Source organism: Perognathus longimembris, chromosome 11, assembly GCF_023159225.1.
Source record: "Perognathus longimembris pacificus isolate PPM17 chromosome 11, ASM2315922v1, whole genome shotgun sequence".
Taxonomy (NCBI): Eukaryota; Metazoa; Chordata; class Mammalia; order Rodentia; family Heteromyidae; genus Perognathus; species Perognathus longimembris.
In genome coordinates this window covers 40,715,489-40,737,045 of record NC_063171.1, presented here as the reverse complement: position 1 = coordinate 40,737,045, position 21,557 = coordinate 40,715,489, and the positions used below count along the sequence as shown (strand labels likewise).

Genomic DNA, 21,557 nt, shown 5'->3' with positions numbered 1-21,557 from the left:
TCTCCTGGGATGGCACGGGTGAGCACGTGAGACACTAAGCAAAATCCGAGAGCTCCTGGCACCTACTGGGACTTTAATAATAGGCTTGTATATTCGGTCAACCCACAGGAAGGAGCCTCCAGCTACGTACCAGGCTTGGTGACTGGTTCATAAACTTACATCCCTGAGAAGATGGCCGATACAAAGCCATACCAAAGCAGAAACACAAAGCCACAGACAACTGGGACAACGACTGCCAAGATGTAGCAAAGGGCAGTGGGCCTTCTCAGAATACCTCCTATTTGGGCAGAGCCACCAGGGCGTACCAGACTAGGATGGAAGGGGCCCAGGTGAAGGGACGAGCTTAAGACAAGAACGAGGTAGGTTGAGAGAGCCACAGAGGAAAAGGCGGGGTAGGTAGAGAAAAGTGCTCTCTAAGGTCCCCAGCACTGGACTTTCATAAGCAGACACACACCAAGTATGGTGGTGCCCATCTGTAATCCTACCACACCAAGATGGAGGTGAGAGAATCACAGTCTAAGGTTGGCCTGGGCAGAAGCATGAGATCCTATCTGAAATTAAAAAAAAGAAAAAGCACAAGGACTGGAGATATGGTTCAAATGGGAGGCCCCGCATTCAATCCCCAGTACCAAAACAAACACAAAATTAAAAACACACACACACACACACACACACACACACACACACATCTTCAGCAGAACCACAGGGGCACATTGGCACCATTGGCCTGCTTCTGTGCTTTCATTCCATGCTCTAATCCTTCATCTTCCCTCCTTAATCCTTCATCTTCCCTCCTCTCTTCTCTTGTCTCCTTCTGTTCTCCTCTCTCCTCTGTCCTCCTTTCTCTTTTTCCCTTTGAAACATGGTCCCTACCTCTTCTCTCTTTTCTCCCCCTTTGTTCTTTCTGTCTTTCCTGGAGAAGGCTGGATGGGGGCTCCATCTTCAGGGAAAGAGGGTTTCTGCTTCCCAGGAATGACTGTCCATTGGGGGGTGGAAGGGGGACACCACTCTGCTGGCTTCAGGATGGCTGTGGTCACACCTGCTGGATGGTCAGATACAGGCAGCAGAAAATGGAAGTAGGCTTCCCTGTTCCAGGGAGCCTCAAAGGGTCGGCAGTGAGAGGTGAGCAGGGAAGGTGATAGCAGGAGTTGATACCTGGGTCTGCCAATAGTGTGCATCTTTGGGGGCACAGCAGATGAGTCCTCTACTCCCTAACCCTGCTTGTTAATCTGCCTCTGCCTGCTGCCCAGGTCCCCTCCAGACCCACCTTCCCTTTTCCTCTCACCCCTCCTATCTGCCATTCAGGTAGGATCCCAGCACTGTTCTGGAGTTGTCTCTACCAGCACTTCACATCCAGTAAGTCCAGTTCCTCCAGCTCTCTCTTTCTTACCCTGCCTCTCCGCATCACCATCCTGGCGGACACACGTGTGTATTGCTGCAGCACTGCAGTGCTGATAACACAGTGCTTCTCTTGCCTCTTGGTTGTCCTATGCTCCTCTTGGGCCTACTCTTCTCTGCAGCCAGGGAACTCTGTCCAAAATACAAGACTCTCTCCCGCTTTCTCTCTCACTCTCTCAGACTAACACTGGTTGAAGAATCAAGCTTTGGGACTGATTTACTCTTTTGTGTTGCAGTTTCTGGGCTGGTCCTGTGGTGACCCCCTTCTTGCCCTCTGTGAACGGTCATCTGGTCTGCTGTCTTCCAAGGAAAGGAAGGCTGCGACTTGAGCTGGGCCTGATGGGAATGATTTATCACCTGGGGCACAAGACAGCAGAAGCTGGGGCTCTGAATAGCACTGCTCTTGCTTTGCTACACTAAAAGAAGCAAATAAATAAGGTGGAGGAATTGTTGGCTTTGGCAGAAGGGCCTTGGACTGGTGAGAAGACACCTGCCCGCCTCTCTTAGCCTTGAGAGCAGTGGCGGGCTCTCACCCACACCTCTGCAAGCAGCTGCTTCTTCTTTATCCAAGTCTGTGCTGCCTCTGCCCCGCTGAGCTCAGCTTGCACTAGGTCTCGTCTAGACACCCTTCCAGATCAGTGCCCCGGGGAGCCCTTTAGCCCAGGCTCCTCCTGCTCACTTTGCCCAAGGAATCAACTTGTGTGGCCTGGAAATCTGCGGAAGGAAGCTGTGAATGGACAAGGGCTCCTGAGAAGTAACATTCAAACCTGGTCCTAACACACACACACACACACACACATACACACACACACACACACACACACACACACACACACACACAGCGTACAGGCCTCTTCTTTCTGTTTAAAGTCATTCTGGGGCTCTGCTTTCTCTCACAGTTGCTGGCTTTGGTTTTCATTCAGTTCTACCCGCCCAGGCCTCCGTCTGCCCCCGGTGTGGCTTTTCCCTTCGGGTTGAGCCTTTCCTGACACCGCCATCAGTCATAGAGCGTGACTCGGAAGCAAAGGTGCTCTGGAGTGCTTACTTCTTATATACAGAGACAACCATGCAAGTAGTTGGGACTCTTGAAAAATATTTCCTTCAAGATTCTAGGAATGATTTACTTCCCACCTCATTTTATTCCTGGGCCTATTTCTGTGAGGTAAGCAGGGCAGGATATTAGCTTTATTATAAGAGATAACCACTATCATCATCATTTATCAAGTGCCAACCGTGAGGTGTGGGCCAAAACTTTATGCACGTTATCTCATTAAATCCTCACAAAAACAAGATTCATAATGGTCATTTCTCATGTTCCGAAGAGGGAAACTTGGACTGGGCTCAATGGGAGAATTTGCATAAAGTAATCTATGGAGTGGCAGGGCTGAGTCCATGCGCTAGGCCTCCGAGAAAGCCCAGGCCCAGGGAGACTGCTGAGGACTCCCCCTTCTCAGATCACTAAGCCTGTATCTGCCTTACAGTAAGCCCAGCTTCCCAGGGGGTCTAAGGCAGAGCCAGGGCAGCCCTGTGAGCCCGGTGGGTTGTGCAGATCCCCTGAAGGCCATTCAGAGACTTCAATGGGAATGGCGCCCCCTGGAGGGAAGTGCTGTGGAGGCAGTGGTCCTGGCCAGAGCTCCATAAAAAAAGAGGGGGTGTTTCATTGCCCTCTGTGATGCTTTATAGATGGAATTAAAAGCCAGCATCTCACCCGGCGAGCAAATAATATCACGGAGGATGCAGAATAGTCGTGTCACCTGGACAGGGTTCGCGTGGGAAGGAGGTGGGAATCACCTACCCCGTGGCCAAGAACAAAGAGAAACAGAGGCTGGGAAAGGCCTGGGAAAGGAGTTGCCTTGTTTCTGTTCCCAAGAGCGGTGGGGTTTCCAGGGTGGGTGGTAGGAACCCAGGCTGGGCAGCTTCTCCTGCTACGGAGAAGGGTGAGTGCTAAGTGGGGGAGCCCCGAAAGACAGGGTGAGTGGGAGGATTCTAGTTTGGCAGAGGTTGCAAATAGCCCCTGTAAAACCATAGTGTCAGAGTGGAGGATGAGCATGGAGGACTTGCAAAGGGCGCCTGGGGAAGGTCTAGCCTGAGTGCTGGGGGCCTGAGCACACTAATAGCTTCTACCCTAATGTAGGAACATGGATGCGGGGCTCTGGGGACCACAGGAGGCTCCCTGATTGCAGGGGAGGCAGAAGCCTGTCCCTCTAACCTCTTCGTACAAGCTGGCACATGCCCCATTTTCTGGAAGTGGGCTCTGGCCACAGGAAGGGTGAGTGCGTGTGGTAGGAAAGCCTATTCTTGAGAGCTGATCCAGGCCTACCTGTCTCACTGCCAGCTCACTCAGACCTTGGTGGATGGGATTAATGGGAAACTTCTGGAACATATCAGAACTAATGTGAATGTTAAAGCTCACTGCTCTCTCGAGAAACGAATAGAGGCAGCCAGTCACATGCCCAACTTCCTCTCCCTCTTCTCCAAGAGGGGCTTTCTGGCTGGAGGGGCTTCTACGTCCTGGGAGCTGGCATGCCCAAGGCCTAGGGGAAAGGAAGACCCCAGGTGGAGACTCCAGCCAAGCAGCTCCAGCACCCTTCTTCCCTCCTTATTGCAGCCCCGGAAGTGGCGGTGGCGGGGGCAGGTGGGGGCGGGGGCAGGTGGGGGCGGGGGAGGATAGAGCTGCAGACAGGCTGCTCAGCATCAGAATCCCATCTTTCTGCCTCTTGAGTGAAGAGGATTTTGCTGGGGGTGGGTGGAGATGAAGAAGCAAGGAAAGAGGTTGCGTCCCGGCTGCAGGAGCTGGAGGCACAGTGGGAAACCTCGCTGTCCATGGCACAGTTCCACATCCTCATCTGAGGCGGAGGGAGGGGGCTGGAGCCCTGTGCCGAGGGCTCTGTCCAGCACTGAGCAGCTGTGGGGCTTCGAGAAGGGACTTTGCTACCCTGCTGCCTGCTCTGGATGGATATCTGCGGAGGTGGGGCAGCTGCATCCTGTCCTGAACCTGAAGCAGTCATCTTTGGCAAGACATAGATTTATGAGGCCACACAGCACCGGAAGTGCTACAGTGGTCTTTGCCCACACCGCAGGGGCATCCGCCCAGGGGCTGGGGAGCCCTCCACTTCTGAGTTTTTTCAGGAAAGTTCCAGAACAGCCATGTGCCTGTGGTCAGAGGCCTGAGTGGCAGGGGCTCTGCCAGGGGGTGGGGGTCAGGTTTGTTTCTCAGACTCTGAGTCTTGGGCTCCCTCTAAAGACTTCATTCTGATCAGATTGGGGGATGGAAGCTCGCAAGGGGACAGCTGGGCTCAAGTTCAATGGCTTTCTCATCACTATGCTGCCTCTTCCCATGCCCTAGGACACCAGTTACGTGAGAAAGGTCCCCCTTTGGGTAGGGGCTCAGACTCTCCAGCTTGCTGGGTGACATTAGACCAGTTACTTTCCCTCTCTGAGCCTTGTTTTCCTCAGAGGAGGATGTGAAGGTTCGGGTCTGGAGCCCCTTTTCCAGCTCTAAGCAAAGTGTTTCTTTTTTTTTTTTTTTTTTTGCCAGTCCTGGGCCTTGGACTCAGGGCCTGAGCACTGTCCCTGGCTTCCTTTTGCTCAAGGCTAGCACTCCGCCACTTGAGCCACAGCGCCGCTTCTGGCCGTTTTCTGTATATGTGGTGCTGGGGAACCGAACCTAGGGCCTCGTGTATCCGAGGCAGGCACTCTTGCCACTAGGCTATATCCCCAGCCCCAGCAAAGTGTTTCTTGATAGGGCACTGTTCCTTTCCTCTCCCCTCCCAAGCACCTTCCCAGTCAGGAGGCCTTCAGCGTCTCTCAGAACAAGAGAAAGCCAGAGGTCATCTCAGGTGGAAACGAGAGAAAGCAGCTTTCACCCAGGGCTGGGCCTGCTTCAGGCAGCCAGGGCAGGCAACTCCCGAGTCACCCAGAGCCTCTGACACGCCAAGCCCACGGCTCCTCACCACTGACCGCCATCCCAGATCTCTGCAAGAGGACAGGGCAGGGCAGGCTGCTGCCCAGGCCGTCTTGGAGGGTGGGGACGGCTTCACTCAGTCACAGGGAAGCCAAGGTGTCTATTGTTCCATCCTTGGTCCTTCCTCTTCCCCATGACCCCAATAAGGCCCCAGGCCCCTTGGTCCCAGCATCTCTGCCCCCTGGCCGTTTCAGAGGAAGCTGCCACCGAGAAAGTGCACACGTTGCATGTTGCCAGGCAACGAAGTGCTGCTTGAAAACTACAACCCACCTCTGACACTTCCTAGGGCTGCATGAGAGAAGCCGGCCAGGAAACAAAGGAGAAGGGAGATGCTGGCGCCCAGCAACTGCAGAAAGCAAATGAAAGCCTCCATGGAGGGCCAAAAAGCGAACAGGAGGGGAGGAGATGGGGAAGAGACAGACGGTGGGGAGCCACCTGGGGGTGGGGGTAGCGCCCTCAAAGGCCTCCTTCATTCTGTGTTCTGTCAGAGCTGTTGTGACTGGGGATGAAGCTGGGAGAAGGAAGAGGAGAAGGATGACAATGATGACAACCTCTTGGGAAAACACTTTCTCTGCTGTTGGCTTTCACTTTTATCTGACAAGTGGTTTTTTTTTTTTTAATTAACCATCCCTTGATCAATGGCACGCTTCTCCAACTTGCCAGGAACTAGGATTATCCTTAAAACAAAGATGCAACTACCACCATCACCTGCTCACCAAACAAATGTTCCCTCTACTGGCTGGGTAGCTTAAGTAAGTGTCCTAGGCTCTGGGTCCTCAGGCACAGAGTGGATCCAGAAGAAGGAATCCTGGAAACAGGGAAGATCCTGGCTCTTGAAACTTCCACCTCCCAATGCCTAAAAGAGGAGAATTATTCCTGTCCCCCTCACTTGATAGACACTGAGAAACGGCAGACCCCGTACATGGAAAGACCATGGACCCTATGACAAGCACCCCTTACTCATGCAAAAAAAAAAACCCAACATTGCTAGGTTTCTGTCACACTAGTAGACTTTATTGTACAGACTGAGCACCCACTGTGGGAGAGGCAGTGACACAAGCAACCTCACACCCTGGTATGGAGGGAATACTCTCCCAATCTTGTCCTGTTTTCCCATCAATGAAGTGGAGATGAAAGCATAAAAGATGACTGTGATAGTTAAGTAGGATGGCATCTATCAACAGCCAGCACTTAATAGGACTGGGAATGGTGCTGCTGGAATGAGTGCTGAGAGGCAAAAACAAAAGGATCTTTGGCTGAGGTTGGCCCCAGGCAAAAGCATGAGACTCTACCAGAAAAATAAACAAAAGCAAATAGCCTGGGAAGGGGAGGTGGTTTGAGTGATAGAGTGATTGTCTAGCAAGCACAAGGGTCAAGTTCAGACTCTAAGGCTGAGAGAGAAGTGGGGGAAGGGAAGGGAAAGAAAGGGAAGGGAAGAGAGATAAAAGAAGAGAAGAGAAGGGAGGGGAGGAGAAAGGAGGGGAGGAGAGGATTAGACCTGACAAGAGAACAAGAGAAAAGGAAGGCAGCTAGCAGTTAGCAAGTGATGGCTCTTTCTTCTCTCCAAGCTTGAGGTCAATCTTAGCCCAACTGCTAATACCTTGACTTGGCTTCACCCACCCTCCAGCTTGCTATAATTTGTTCTCAACGACAAGTGGCTAATCTCAGGAGACTAATTTCTGAACTAATGAAAAGCCTCAAGACATAATTTATACCCTAAATAACATCCATAATTTAACTCACAAACAATAACAGAAAAACAAATTAAGACTGCTGGTAACTAAGTGGCGAAACGATTTTAATGTGTTAAATCTGACAAAATAATTGTAAAGCAACTCTCCGGTTTGCTAGAGTGACACTGACTGATTGGATGAGGTTCGTGATGTGGTTGATGACTGTGTTCGTTTGGGTTTGTATTTTCTCAGAACGAGGTCTGGGCAGTCACCAAGCCCGATGCTCCCGCAGAAAATTACCTCAGTGGCATGCAGGGACAATGGTCTGTTTCTATCTGTACTCGCTAACAAGAAGTGGATGCTCAGAAAAAAAATAAAATAAAATCACTATTTTTCTATTGCACCAATCTTTTTTTTTTTTTTTTGTCCTAGAGACCAGACTTCATTCCCTCAAAAAAAAAAAGTGGTTAAATAACCACACAGCCCAAACTGAAATCAAAACACAATTCACTTTGCACATTGTGTTCTTTCTCCATTTTTCCCCCAACACAGACTGCCTCAATTTTACAAGCACCCCCAGAGCCCTGTAGCAGGCCAGGGGGATCCATAGGTCCCAAGCCTCTGCCTACTCTCAAGAGCTAGAGTTTTCACTGAGCCTCACTGAGAAGGCCATGTCCTGACCCATGAAAGGGGGTTACAGGCCCCCTATCCTGCCGGCTCATTTCATGGGGCCATTGGGAGAAGCAGGAAAGCATGTCTCTTTTTTTCTGACTGTCCGATTCTTCTGCCTTCTCTTGTTTGAACGTTAGGACACACCTAGGAAGCAGGTAGTGTTGGCTTATCTCTATCCCACCAATCAGGGAGCCTTGGGTCAAACAAAGGGAACAACTCAGAGTTTGTCAACTGACAGAGACAACCACAGGCAACAATTTGTTCCAGGGAAAGTGACTTATCCAAATTCACACATCAGGTCTATTGCTAAGCTAAGCTCTGGCCCCAGGCTTGTGCTAAAAAGCTAGGCTATAGACCCGGGCTTGGGCTCCTTTCTCTCTCCCTTTCTTCTTTCCTCTTCCCTCTCTGTCTCCTTTATCCCTCTCTCTGATGGTTTTATTTCTTTGAGACAGGGTCTTACTATGTGGCCCAGACTTTCTTCCACTTCTCCATCTTCTGCTTCTGCCTACTGAGTACTGGGCTGACCTGGGGTACATATTGGTAACTTGGACCCAAGTTTTCCTTGTATGTAATGTGAGTGTGTATGTAATGTGAAGTGTTATCATCATCATGGCTAGCGTCATTGAAGCTGAACTCAACTGGTTTTATGGTGGATAATGGGTGTGGACAATAAAGGCCACAGGCTCTGCTTTAAAGAGCATGGGCTGAATGCTGTAATAGAACCTTGGCCAGTTGTTAAGAGGCAGCAAGTAGAATGTTCCTAGTTATAGAAAAACTAAAAGTCAGACAAGCCCAGAGCAAGATGGTGAGAGTCTGTGTCCAGGGGGCATCAGGGAGAGATGAAGTGAACAGATATCACTGAAGAAAAACCATAGAGCTGGGCCTGGAGGAAGGGTTGGGATGGGGTAGACATGGGCATAAAGATAGCTCATGATTCTGAGCCTAACTGGTCGTTGTGGCGCTGTAGCCTTCCTCTCTGCTGCATTGGTACATGAATCCAGGAAAGAGCAAAGCTTCCCAGTAGCAAAGGTCTCACTTTCCCATTCATGTATGTGACATATTCCTTTCAGGGGACTTTGCCCGCCACTTCCTGCCTTTGAAGCTCTCTGCCAGCCCCAAGACTGTGGCAGAATGACCCTCAGCCCTGACCCACCCTACCACCACAGAGCAGGAACCACGTGGGGACAGGTGGTGGATAGCAAGGGGAGGAAGAGAATGTGTTCTCACCCCAATTCAGCTTCCAGGGGCTGAAGCCATCTCTCAGGGAATGGAAGAGTCTGGATTTTATGAAGAGAGCAAAATCATGTGCTGTATAATTTCCCTAGCCTCACTCCTTCACAACCCATCGTTTCTGCTTCCGTTATTTCTGAGTTCACAATAATTCTTTTCTTCTCCCCATCCTCCTTTAATTTTTCTCATGTGCAGTAGTTTTGTCCTCTTTGTCAGACCATGCAGATGCTGAAGAGCCAATGAGGCCATCTCCTGGAGCACACCTCACCTGCGGCCATCCACATGCCTGGGTACTGGCTCTAGGTACTCCCATATGTGTTCTGCAGCTACAAAGGGGCTCTAATGGATCCCAGGCTCACCTCACCCTGCTGTCTTGTCCACTAGAGCCGTTGGCTGCCAGAGAGAGAGCCTCTGGGCTCTTCAGGGAACATTAAATGTAAAAACTCACCTCATCAACCCTACCTCCCAAGCCCTGAGCTCTTGTGGGAGCTGAAAAGAGGCTTTTTGAATAGCACAAAAAACCAGCACTACCTCTCTCCATTAGCAAAAAACAAACCAACCAATTTAGGTATTTATACACATGCTCATAGTACAAAATACAATAAAATGTAATGGGGAAAAAATCATGGAATATCCTACAGAGAAAACAACTTAATTTTCATGTATTTTCCAGGCACTTCTATGCCTATTCTATACCTATGTGTTTTAAATAGGTGATTTCCTATACTATTTTGTGCACTGTTTCCAGATATTATACCATAACTATTTTCCCCACATTATCATAGTCTTCAAATGGTTATGTTTATTTTTTTTCCAGCACTAGGTTTGAACTCAGGGATTCTCCACACTCAGACCACTTTTCCAGCCTTTTTTGCTCTAGTTATTTTTCTGATGGCATCTCGGTGTTTGTTGTTGTTGTTGTTGTTGTCGTTGGTTTGTGTGTGTGTGTGTGTGTGTGTGTGTGTGTGTGTGTGTGTGTTTTGTTTTGTTTTGTTTTTGCCCAGGACAGCTTTGGACTGTCTGCCATCCTCCTATTGATACCTCTTGAATAACTGGGATTACAAGTGTGTGTTATCACATCTGGCCAAAAGGTTGACTTTTAAACTGTTCCCTAACCACCTGTCCTGCAATGAGCTATAACTCATTTAACTGTTTAACCCCCAGACATTGACTTAGTGTCTAATTCTCCAGGCTGAAGAATCGCAATGTAAATTGATTATCCCATTAAAGCAGCCTTGTAGCAGGATGATTACTGGATTAAAGTAACACACTGGTACAGGCTCCTGTGACAAATGGCTGTTTTTCAGAAAGATGGTGCGAATTTCCCTTGTGGGTCCAGGGTGAAGGGAACAGCCCACCTGCCCCCCTCCACCCCAGCAGTGAGAATTCTCCTCAGCACTCAGTTACACCTTTACAGTTTTGTTTTTTTCCAGTTCCAGAGAAGAGAAAGTAATTCTCCTTGCAGTTTTATTTTGTAGTTCTTTGGTTAGCCTGGCCAAATATACGTTGTGTGTTTCATTTTATCGGCATTCTGTATTTCTTCCTTTGTGACTGCCTTTTTTTCTTTTGAAGTGAGGAGAGTTCTACCTTGGAAAACGGTGAAATTTGGCTCTGATCACGTTTGCTACAGATACTTTTCCTCGGTAACATTTGCTTTTCAGTAAGTTTGTATTTTTGAAGAACAGAAATAGATAGATAGATAGATAGATAGATAGATAGATAGATAGATAGATAGATAGATGATGGATTGACCTAATCAAATACATTGGTCTTTTCCCTCTTCTTGTTTCTTCTCTTCTGAAATTTTATGCCTAACAGTTCTTCCTCATCCCAGGACTGATTAAATATTCACTTTGATTTCTGGATCCTGTTTGTGATCTTAGTTTTATTTTTTTTTTAACCTCCAGCTCTTTAATCTACCTGGAATTTATTTTGGTAGCTGTTGAAGCTGTTGAGGCTCCAATCTGATTTTTCATCTAAACTTCTAGCTTCTCTAGTAACATGTATTGAATAATATAATGCTCCCAGAATTGGGTTTCTTTCTCTTATATGTGTATTCCCATGTACTAGAATTTACTTCAGTTTTCTGGTTGTTTCTTTTTGTCACTGTCATTACTGATTTTTCAGTAATGTCAAATGGACTTAATTACTTTTAGTTTTAAAATATTTTTTTTTGGCCTAGGTATAGTCCCTGAGCTTTTGTGTTCAAGGCTAGTTCTCTACTTCTTTGAGCCACAGCTCTATTTTTGGCTTTTTCTTTTGGGTAGTTAATTGAGATAAGAGTCTCACAGGCTGCCCTGACCAGGCTGGCTTCGAACTGTGATCCTCAAATCTCTGCCTCCTGAGTACCTAGGATAACAGGCACAAACCATCAGTGCCCAACTATATTACATTTTAATATCTATTTTTTTAAGTCCCTCAGTAGGGGCTGGGAATATGCCCTCGTGGTAGAGTACTTGCTTTGCATTCATGAAGCCGGGTTCGATTCCTCAGCACCACATAAACAAAAAAAGCTGGAAGTGGCTCTGTGGCCCAAGAGGTAGAGTGGTACCTTGAGCAAAAAGAAGCCAGGGACAGTGCTCAGCCCTGAGTTCAAGCCCCAGGACTGGCAAAAAAAAAAAAAAAGCCCCTCAGTGGATTTCTCTTTCAAAGAGTTCTGCTACTTTGGTAGTGGAGCAAAAAAGCCAAGCAAGAGCATGAGGCTCTGAGTTCAAGCCCCAGTATCAGCTAAAAAAAAAAAAAAAAGCATTTCTGACAAATAAGTCTGAACATTCTCTACATTAGTGCATTAGTAATTACTGTCCCTTAAAATTTTGAATTTTGTATTTTTTAACACAACAAAATTTGGTGAAGCTTATTAAAATTGGATACCATTTGCATTTTCAACATTGTTGTAAAACCTCATTAATTCTGTGATAAATTTAGCCTGCTCTCCTAAGGTTTATTTTGTATTTCCAATGAATAGAATTTATTTTCCTTCTTTAGTTTTTAATTAAAAATTTTTAAGGAGTTTTTTTTCATGTGGGTAACGACTCTAGTCAGATCCCTAAAGTTGTTACTCTTGTGAATTTCTAAATAATTGGTAATGTAGTTTGGATTCCTCTGTTGATGAAGTTGTAGTAGAGATTACATGAACAATCCTAGTTAACTTCTAGCTACAATTTTATGGCTGGTAGTCAAAGAATGGGACCAAAGCCATTTTTCTAATGTTTGAAAACAAATAACCAAGCACAGATTGATTTTTGTATATCTTTCAGGGATACTTAAAAAATTACTTGTTTGTTGTTGTTTTGCCAGTCCTGGGGCTTGAACTCAGGGCCTGAGCACTGTCCCTGGCTTCTTTTTGCTCAAGTCTAGCACTCTACCACTTGAGCCACAGCACCATTTCTGACTTTTTCCTATATGTATGGTGCTGAGGAATGGAACCCAGGCCTTCATGAATGCAAAGCAAGCACTTTACCACTAGGCCATATTCCCAGCCCTCCAAAACTACTTGTTTATATGCTAACAATAATTGAATATTTCTCAATTAATGAAGACATTTAGAATTCAGGTTTTCAATCTCATTTTTTTCTGCTTAAAAGTTCATAGTTTTACTGTATATAAATGGCTCCTTTGGTCCATTTAATGCATTTAATCTCTTTGTCTCTCTATCTCTCTGTCTCTCTCAGCAGTACTAGGCTTGGACTCAGCACCTCATACTTGCTAGACTCTTGGCACTGAGCTTGCCTTCGCTCTCCCTGGTGCTAGTTATTTGAGACAGGGCCTCACTTCCTGCCTACATTTGCACTGGGACCAGGACCTGCCTATTTTAGGCTTCCCCTCATATCTAGGATAACAGGCACAGCTCTAGGTTGAAAAGACTTCCAAACTTTGCTGCCCAAGATGGCCTTGAACCACAATTCTCCCAATATCAGCTTCCCAAGTAGCCAGGATTACAGCCATAAGCCACTGGCGCCAGACTTGAGTTTTTCATTTCTAAATAGCACAAAAATAAATCTTGTTCTTAAATTCCATCTAAAGAAGAGGCATTATCTTTTAATTGAGGAAGTAAACTTAATAACATTGATCATTACACATTTAAATTTTTGTTTCCTCTCATTTTGTTATGTCTTTTCTGTCTTTAACTTTTCCCCTCCTGCTTCCTTATTTTTCTGTCTTGGCTATGTGGGCTCTGATGTTATTGGAAAAGTACATTGTTTTCACAGGCTAGAGAAATTGTTAGGCTCTCAAGTCTGCTTCACCTTGGTTCTGTGACCTGATGCACTGTGCTTAACTTCTCTGTGGGTCAAGTTCCTTCTACGAAGAAAGCAGAAACAATCGCCCTCATCCCTCACACTGCAGTGGGCCACAGTAGGTAAAATAATGCAGAGTACTCTGTTGTCATTCTTTTAAGAGTCTACCTGTGTCCAGTGCTTCACATCTGTTACCCTAGCTACTCAAGGGCTGAGAGCTGAGGGACCACATATCAAAGGCAGTCTGGGCAGATAAATCCAAGAGACTCTTATCTCCAGCTAACCAACAAAAAGCCAGAAGCAGAGCAGTAGCTCAAGTAATAGAGTACCAGCCTTGAGGAAAAAAGTTAAGGGACAGCCCCCAGATACTGAGTTCAAGCTCTAATACTAGCACACGTATACCTACACACACACACACACACACACACACACACACACACACACACACACACACACACACACAGAGTTTATGGTTGCCTTTAAACAAAACCATGAAATAATGACTAAACCATTTTTCTCTAATAATTAAATTTAAATGATAGGATTGTTGTTGTTGTTGATTGGTTGTGAGGCTTGAACTTGGGCCTGGGCGCTGTCCCTGAGCTCTTTTGCTCAAGGCTAGTGCTCTACCACTTTGAGCCATAGAACCACTTCTGATTTTCTGGTGGTTAACTGGAGATAAGAGTCTCACAGACCTCACTGCTAGGGGCTGGTTTTGAACCATGATCCTCAAATCTCAGCCTCCTGAGTAGCTAGGATTACAGGTGAGAGCAACCAGCACCCAGCTGGAATCTTAAAAACACACATGCACACACACACACACACACACACACACACACACACACACACACCAAAAAAATAAACCTCTCCCCTACATAAGAAAACAAATGTAGCAGCCTTTCAATAACCTCTTCTAGTCCTCTCATCTCAAATTATTTTACATGCTAATTATTAATGAATTATCATTTTATATGTCTATTTTCTCTAGAATCTGGCAGAGGGGATTGACTTTAGAATATGGTTTTGCAGCTATGCATGCAGACTGTCATCTTTCAGTGCTATCTTCCTGTCTTACTTTCACATAGTTTTATTATATATATGCATACATACACACACACACACACACACACACATCAAATCAGTACTAGGGTTTGAACTCAAGGCCTCACACTTTCTAGGCAGGTGCTCTTCTACCTGAGCCATGGTCCCAGCCATTAGGATTATTGTCTTAATTGTGAGTCATCCCTTGGTCAACAAGTGTACAAGTTCACTTCAAAACTATAGATTGTTTCCCTCAAAGTCCACAAAACCCTAAGAATGACTTTTGGATAATAAACGGAAAATTCTGTGAAGATGTGCTAATGTAATTCAGTGTGTGCCCTGGAATTTAGAGGTCATGAGGCAAACGACTTGTGTTACCTGTATTTAGTTGTTAGTCTTACAACTTAATACATTTTCCACAAAAAGAATTCTAGCCAGAAAGCAGGAAACTTTTTATTTATCTGCCTAAGCTGATCTACCAGCACCCATGTATTCTCACCTAAGCCAACTCTAGAAAAGTTTTCTTCATATGTATCTTTGAGTATGTTTTTAGCCAAAGTTTTCTGCTTCCTTGTTCTGAAATGACTCTAGTCACCGGATTTTCCCTGCCTTCTGTAGCTTCCACTTCTGTTGCCTTTATCTTTTTGTGCATCTCTTCTACATTCTGAGAGGGCATTGAAGTTCATCCCCCACATTCCACATTCAAGGGAGAGGAAAAAAAAATAAACAAAAAACCAGCCAGGTGCTGGTGGCTTTTGTCTGTAATCCTAGCTAGTCAGGAGGATCACAGTTCAAATCTACCCTGGGCAGGAAGGTCTGTAAGACTCCAATAAACTACCAAAAACCGGAAATGGAGCTCTGGCTCAAGTGGTAGAGAGCTAAACAACAAAAACAAAACTCAGGGACAGTGCCCCGGGGCCATGAACTCAAGCATCAGGATGACATTTTAAAAAATCAGTGGATTATCTTTTTTTAAAACAAAAAACAGTTTTGGTTTTCAGAGACTGTGTAGGTAGATTATCATTTCATATATGATATTTAATATCATATCTGACATCATGGAGATTCTATTTTCTTGTACCATTTGGAACATCTAATTGTCTTCTGGTGTTGCTTTTTTTTTTTTTTTGGCCAGTCCTGGGCTTTGACTCAGGGCCTGAGCACTGTCCCTGGCTTCTTCCCGCTCAAGGCTAGCACTCTGCCACCTGAGCCACAGCACCCCTTCTGGCCGTTTTCCATATATGTGGTGCTGGGGAATCAGAACTGAGAGCTTCATGTGTAGGAGGCAAGCACTCTTGCCACTAGGCCATATTCCCAGCCCTGGTGTTGCTTTTGATTTCTCATAATTAAACATTTTTCCACCTCGCCAGGATAATTTCTCTCTTTCTCGAGGCTGCAGAGGCTTGTGAGGGATTCTCCCCTCTCCTCAGTGACTGATCTAACCAGACCTGGCCTTGCAGCATGGCCATCTGGGTACTCCCCTGTGTCTCGGGGACCCCACTTCCTATTTCCCCAGCTACAGGGAGGGGTTTCTAGGTCTAGCAGGTTCATCTACCTCAGGGTGATACTTTCTAATCCTCACTAACTAGTCACCTGATGCCCTGAAACAGTGTTTTGCAAACTGAGTTTAAAAAAAAGTTTTGAGCCAGGCGCTGATGGCTCACACTTGTAACCCTGGCTACTCAGGAGGCTGAGATCTGAGGATCATGGTTCAAAGCCAGCCCAGACAGGAACGTCCATGAGACTGTCATCTCCAACTAATCACCAAAAAAGCTGAAAGTGGAGGTGTGGCTCAAGTGGTGAAGCACTAGCCTTGAACAGAAAAGCCCAGGAACAGCACCCAGGCACTGAGTTCAAGCCCTAAGGCTGAAATCCCAAAAGGAGGAGAAGGAGAAGAAGAGGAGAAAGAGGAAGAGGAGGAGGAGGTCATGGTAGTGGTGGAGGAGGAATATAAAGGAGAAAGAGACGCATATTTAATAAATTACACACAGGTATTTCTCGCTCTCTATTAAGTGCTGAGCAAGCATATACATTTTTGTAATGATAGCTAGAAGTTCTGATTGCTGAATCCTTGGGAGAGCTCCACACTAGAGGTTGTGCCTTACCCAGGAACCCATCAGAGCCACAGTTCTCTGTCCCACTCTCCCTAGTCCTGCTCAGCCCACAGGCTCAGCATGTAGACTCTGACTCTGGTCACGTCCCTGCCATAGAAGTGGCCCGCTACTGTATTCTCTGAGTCCAGTGCCCCGCCAGAGATGGGAGGAGGGGGAGGGGCAGGAGGAACCCCGTGTTTTTGCTTCCTGCTATGCCTTGGTGCAGATCTGTGTCTGAGGCAGCACAAACAGGGCCAAAGGAAGCCTCTTCTTTCTTCCTTACAATGGGAGTGTGAGCTAAAGAATGGAGTGTTTGTTGTCCTCCTTTTCCTCCTCCTCTTTCTCCATGATCAGGGTAAGCCTAGGCTAGGGCCTCAGGCACACTAAGAAAGCACATAGACTGTTTAACCCCAGCTGGGTGGCAGAGCAGGTCTCCAGAATCAACTTCTTTGTCAAACTACCCATGTGGAGTACAGGATGCAAGTTCCCACCACCACAGCCGGATGGCCTGACACTGGGCAGAGACAGAAGGCCTCCACGCAGGCCTTGGAGCCTCGGGCCTCAGGATCCATTCAAAGGGATCCATTTGTCCAAAAGTCAGAAAGGTCATTTGCCAAGCAGAACTCTGCTGATTCTTCTCCATGTTGTGGAGGCCTGCTACTCCTCCCAAGGAGACGGAATAAACAAATGTGAGCTGGCAGGCCACGGTTAGGGAAAGCGGGCTTCCCCAGCCTGCTGCCTTGGGACCTGGGGCCTCCGTTGGTCTTCCCCTCCCCCACCAGGCAGCTTGGCATTTGACAGTGTTTAATGAGGAGGTTCCTCAGGCAGCCCTGGGAGGCCTGTGGGAGGCAGGCATGGAGCCAGGAGAATCCCAGAGAAAGCCGAGTACTGCGACTGTCAGGCCTTGGAACTGGTGATGTAATGCCTCTCTGGGGTCCCAGCAAAACAAGGCCAATGTTGTCCTTCCTGGCAACCAGGGCACTGCCCTCCCACCAGCGCGACTGTTCTGCACCATCACCAACTCCCCTCCCTCCTAGGCAGGAGGAGATGGGCAAAACCTTTATTGTCACATAAAAGCCAACCCAAGAGAGGAGAAGTGTCTTTTAAAATTCATCTTGCTGAAGAGGGATTTCCATAGCAACTTCACAAGTGTATATATGCAACCAGAGAGAGGGCCAGGCTGATGAAAGCCACCTGGAATGCAAACAAGCCCTGCTCTGGGGACATCGGCAGCCATGGCTTTATCTAGAACCTGGCGTGCAGCTCCGTGACCTTGGGCAAGTCATTTACCCTCTCTGAGGCCAGAGGTAACAGATTCATAGCATCAAGCCAGACTGAGAGAGATCAAGGTCAGCGCCCCATCGAAAGCCTTTGTTCCCCAATGTATCTCCTATTTCCACTTCCTGTGCTTTTTCTGGTTGAATAACTCCTGTCTTCCAGTCTCTGCCAATCTCACTTATTATGTGACATTGGGAAGGACAAGGACCATCAAAGCCTGATTCTAAGAGAAATTGGTTGATCTTTGTAAAGGAAATGCTTTGCTTGATTAGGGGGGGAAATATATACATGTGTTTCACAGTTCTGTAAGTTAGATTCCTGGGAAAGATTCTGAGATGCTAAGATCTGGAGGCAGGAATTGTATTAGGGCAGGCTCTCAGATCAATACCCTTAGGGCCTGAGGGAGGCAGGACTGGGCCCAGTGAGGTCTTCTTGTGAAGCAAGTGGCAGAGACCTCAGGGGACCCCCCCCCTTTCCCCCCAGGCACCTCAGAGCCCTGGAGCCTGCTGAATCTACAGAGTTATCTCCCTGGATATGAAGGGGTTAACTCTTTATAAATGCCACCAAGACAGTCAATAGATTCTTACTCCCCTGGGCAAAGGGCTTGACCTTGAGCCACAGGCAGCTCCCTTCTGCCAGTTCATTTCTAGGAGAGGGACAGTCACAGTCAATATAGCCTTCAGTGAGGGAGGAAAGCCTCGCTCCTGGAAGGGGCATCGGGTGGGAAGCTGTGTTGGGATTGAACAGAAAATCATCCCAGGGACCATATAGCCAAATGGTCCAGAGCACAAACAGCAGAGACCGTCAAGACAGCAAGACAGGGATTTAAGTGCCAGTCTCAGTGGCCTTGGGATTGGGAAAGGCTAGGCCACGGCTTGCCTGTAAATTCATGGTCCCGCCAGGGTGGGCTAGACAATAGGAAGACCAGAATCAGAGTCAAGCTTGTATTCTGACTCCATGCTTATTAGCTCAGTGACTGCCAGCCAGTCATTTCATGTCAGTAAATGCTAAAATGGAGATCGCCAAGGTACTTTGGCCCTAGGTCTGTTGTAAAGCCAAAGTGGGATAGCACAAAGTACATGACATAGAACCGGCACAGGGGGCCAGGCACTGGTGGCTCATGCCTGTAATCCTAGCTATGAGGAAAGGCTAAATTAATAAATAAAATAGGAGTAATATGGTTCAGGCTAGCCCAGGTAGGAGGCAAGACCCTATCTCAAAATTAACCAGCCCATAAAAGGGCTAGAGCACCTACCTAGCAAGCACCAGACTGTGAATTCAAACTCCAGTATCACCTAATTTATTATTATTACTATTACTATTATTATTGACTGGCACAGAGGAAACTCCCCAGATGCCAAGGCAATGACAGCATTGAGTATGTTCTGTACCACATCCCTTATGTTCTGTCCAGTCAGAAGCCTGAGGTCAAATGGCCTTCTCTCAAGGGAGGGAATGTTTTTAGAGAACTGCCTTGTTCTTTGTTCCTTTGTGTCCTGCCTTGGCTTAAGCTAAGGGTGTTTGTGAATCAAGTTTGCATAGAAAGCCCATCAAGTATCCAATTGGGGGCCAGGCTAACCCAGCCTGGACTTAGAACCTATGGAGAACCACTCAATATCAAAGAAAATGAAACAAAGTATTTTGCTAACTAGATAAATTGTCACTTGCTTGTTTACCAGTAAAAGTAATAAAGTCATCCATACTTGTGACAGTCTCAGTATACAATGAAACATTTCTGTTGCATGCTCAGCATCTGCTTATCTGAAATACATTCCCAACAAGGTTGGAAGGTGGAAAGCTTCAAAGGCCTTAAAAGACTATGCAAATTTAATTACTATTGTTAGAAAGTTTCCATCAATTAGCCAAGAGAATAGGGAGAGATTTGCTGATATCTAATAGGAGTCCTTTTGTTCTAATGATAAAATGGCAGCCACAAATTCCTACCTGTTATCCTAAGGATTATGATAATGATAATATCCTAGCTCTCTATATTTCACTACCATTGTATTGCAAAGTACAGCTCACATACATTACCTCAGTTTTCTTCTGATAAATCCTGCAACGTGTTAGTATTCTCTGCTTACAGATGAGAAAATTGAAGTCCGTAGAGATAAAGAGATTGACATGATGTTGCTTCACTGCAAGGACCACAAAGAAGCTAGGTATAGTGGTGCATACCTATAATCCCAGCGCTTGGAAGGCTGAGCCTGTAAGACTGAGAGTTCAAGGCTAGCATGGGTTACCTAGCAAGACCTTGTCTCAAAAAGCAAAAAAAAAAAAAAGAAAAGAAAAGAAAAGAAAAAAGAGAGAGAGACAGAGACAGAGACACAGAGACAGAGAGACAGAGACAGAAACAGAGACAGACAGACAGACAGATGGAATTAGATCCCAAATACACACTTTCAGGAAGCTATGTGCTTGCCAAAGAAAGCTCATGAAGCATTGTGCCATATGGCCACATTGGGGCAGCCTCTGCAGTGTCTGCTGCTGAGCAAAGGCCATACTCTGAGCAGTTGGGTAGTTAAGGTCCTGAGCCCCAGACAAGAGTCTCCTAACACTGCACAGGTTCTCAGGGACTGACCCTGACACCCCAAGGTCCCTTGCCCAGCCCTAGCAGAATGCCCTCTCTGTTTGACCACATCTGCTGATCAGAAATCTATAATGTCTACAAACAGAGAATCTCAAAATAGGTGGGAAATATACTACATTTTGAACTCAGGGCCTGGGTGCTATTCCTTAGCTTTTCTCTCTAGGCTGGCACTCTATCAATTAAGCCATACCTCCATTTCTGGCTTTTTGCTGGTTAATTGGAGATAAAAGTCTCACAGGCTTTCCTTCCCAGGCTGGTTTCAAACCATGATCCTCAGATCTCAGCCTCCTGCATGGCTCGTCTTTGTGAGCCACTGGCACCTGGCTAGTTCAAAGATCTATGCTAACTGCCCTCCAGACTTCCTTGTCTTGATCCTAGCTCTATTGGGACTCCGGTGCATGGAAGAGATGACAATAGAATTGTTAAGTGTTAATGAATTAAGAATGACTATTAGGATCTGTGCAAACGACACAAGATGTTCTCCACGCCTTCCAACATGATAAAAACTTCTCTCTCTCCAGGAAATATATCTTCATTCTACTTCAAATGATCTTTAAGATGAGGAAACAGAGCCCCAGACAGGCTAAATAACTTCTCTTGGGTTACACAGCTACTTGAGGGCAGAATCCAGGTCTCTAAGCCTAGGTTTGGACTTTGTATATGAATCAGATTAAAATAAATATCCAAACTGGCCATGGTGGTGTATGCCTATAATCCCAGGCTGATGCAGGATGATCTCAAGTTCAAGGCCAACCTGAGCCATCTGGATTGAACCTTGTCTTAAGAGATGACAAAAGAAAAGAAAAGAAAAAAGCACCAAATATCTGGGACTAGCTTGAGAGAAAGAAAGGTCACAAAGGGCAGCTCAAGGGGAGCTTGGCAGGAGGTAATTGCAAACCTTGACCCTGATGAGGGCTGTTCTGAAGAGCAGTCATAATGTCCCAGAACCCTGAGTTCTGTGAGGTCTCCTCCCTGCTCTCCCGTCAGTGACTCCTCAGAGTCCCTGTCCAGCCATCAGCCTCCTAAATCATTTCCCAACGTCTATTCCATCAGCAAAGTATTTCTCAAAACTCTAAAATGCACGTGGCTCATGGTGGGAGCTTGTTAAATCCTAAGCTCTGACTGCATAGTTCTAGGGTAAACCTGGGATTCCCTAGCCCAAGTCCCCAGTGATGCAGATACTACTGACGGTGCACCAAGCTGTGAGCGGAGAAACTGCAGTAGTGTACAGTGAAAAAAGGTGAGCAAGTGAATAATTTTGAGAAAATGTGGATAAATAAAAGTAAACAAGTTTCATTACTGCAGGACTTCTCAGAGCCTTATAGCATTTGCAAGCATAATTAATCTCGAAGAGGAGATGATACAAAAATTGTACTATGTTAT

General features: G+C 46.5%; 1 protein-coding gene across 2 annotated transcripts in view; it reads right to left on the bottom strand.

Annotated features, from left to right (window-relative positions):
- Kcnn3 (potassium calcium-activated channel subfamily N member 3) overlaps positions 1 to 21,557 on the bottom strand; it is a 158,424-nt gene that overhangs the window by 43,407 nt on the left and 93,460 nt on the right. The gene's annotated exons all lie outside the window — the stretch shown is intronic.